We start from the raw sequence: 2149 nt of genomic DNA on the forward strand, positions 1-2149 counted from the left end.
AACAACTTCGGCCAAGATAATTTATAAACGTTAAGATCAGGTCCACTGGGTATTCATTATTTTTAAAGTGAAGCTCATGGAAGACTTTAAAAAAACCTCCAGGTCCCATCTGAACTAATAATAACAAGTATTGATTTGGGTGTACCTGCATTGCTTCAATTCACATAGTGTGACGTGTTACTGGGTGGAAAAAAGATGGCAGCAGACCATCATCATTAGAAGTTGCAGGTTATTTGGTTTCAACAGGCAGGAATTTAGTAAAGATTGCTGGACTTTCAGCAAAACATTAATTTAAAACAAATTGCAGACAGGTAACTGGCTAAACTTTGTGTCTTGTCTTTTCTTCAGCTTCGATCAGAGGTGCATTACTCAAGGGGCCAACGCCAACAAGAAAAAAACATTTAGAAGAAAATACAGTGCTATGCCAGCACTAAGTAACCATATTACCACTAAAACTTTAAAGGAAACCTATGGCACTCCAAGAGAAATATAGGGCTACCGTTTCTGAACATTCATTTTGAACTGGCTTTAAAACAAGCTTCAGAGCATGAAACAAGCACCTGCACTATTTCTGAAAACGCAGTGCACCACAGCACATATAGCATGCACCTGTGCATTGAGGTGTGTTTCGGCCTACTAGATATGAAAAATGGCAACCACTGCAAATCACAATTTGTGAGTTAGGAAACGGAAGAGAATCTCCCCCAATGGGAGATGGCAAGAAATGCTGAAAGGGGTTCAAAAAAAAAAAAAAAAGTTTTGGCTTCAGTTCTACTTTAAAAAAAGTGTGTTTTAAAAAGGTGCTACTGCAATGCAAAGTGGTGGATGGGCTCTACGACTTTCTAAATCACTGACCCTGTATGTTCTGAGAGAGCAGATTTCACTTACTTGCTGCATACCTCTATGTCAGGGACATAAAGTACTCAAAACAGAGACTCAATATTACAGCCAGTTACCTAGCACTCTTTAGGAGATCAGCAAGGGAAACCAACAGATCCAACATTTATTTAAGTACACGTATTCTTTAATCTGTCACACACCTAGGTAAATTGAGCTCATCAGATGAGGAAAATATTGCAGATGTGTAGGTTATTTTTCTTAAAAACAATGGGGGTGATTGATTTATAAACTGTAATCCACAAAATGGCCACTACATAGAGTCGAAGAGCTGAGGCAATTCCTATGCTCCTCGGTTCCACCTAGTGGCTATAATGCTTTGAGAATCTCATTCACAAAGTGGTTTACTATGCAAATGGTTTATAAAACACCCCCCTATGCCTACAAAAAAAACAACAACCCCTGAGTAGATGCAGAGGCAGCTAAAATTTTCAATATTTGCTGTCAAAAGTCAAGGTCTAACTTGCCCATTTTGACTAATGGTCAGTAAGGGCCCCACATCTCAGCAGAGGGCCCACAAGACAGCTTGGGAATGGGAGAGGCAGAATTAAACTCTAGAACATCAGTTGCCCCTCTACTATAATTCTTAAAGTATAATTAAACCCTTAGGGGTTTTTGCATATATCTGCTGCTAGCAAGCAGATATATAAAGATTCTCGTGCGGCCGCAAAGGATCATGGAGCGGGTGCACGTGCATTTCAGATCTTTGGCCAGGAGAAGTGAAAAGGCACAGGGTAAGTCAATGCAGCAGCGTGCACCCGCACAGACTCCATGGGACAGGAGTCAGCGCTGGAGGGACTCCTAAAAACTCCTGGTAAGAAGATGATCGGATCAAGAGGCATCATTTAAAGGCAAGTCCTTAAAGCAACATGAATTTTGACTTTAATGACACTTTAATGAATGCTTAAATAAAGTAACTTTTACATTTTCTCATTATGTGCTCAAAGTCCCCAGCTTTGGGACAGGGTTAGTGTAAATGTAAAAAAAAAAAAGATATGATTTAACAATAGGACAGTTAAGGAATTTAAATTTTGCAGCTTAAAATGTAAACAATGTATAGCAAAATAAGATTTATAAGGGAAGATACAGCAATTTTAATGTAATGGCCCAGTTGTAAGTGACCCCCATTCGGTGCTAGTGTTATCCAACTTCTACATTTGCTGGTGTAAGATGCTTGTTGCTAGTAATTAGGTGAATGAATTATGCAAACCAAGCAAATAAATGTACTTAAATTAACAATTCTCAATTTTAC

Source organism: Nanorana parkeri, unplaced genomic scaffold, assembly GCF_000935625.1.
Source record: "Nanorana parkeri isolate BGI_ZX_2015 unplaced genomic scaffold, ASM93562v1 scaffold570, whole genome shotgun sequence".
Lineage (NCBI taxonomy): Eukaryota > Metazoa > Chordata > Amphibia > Anura > Dicroglossidae > Nanorana > Nanorana parkeri.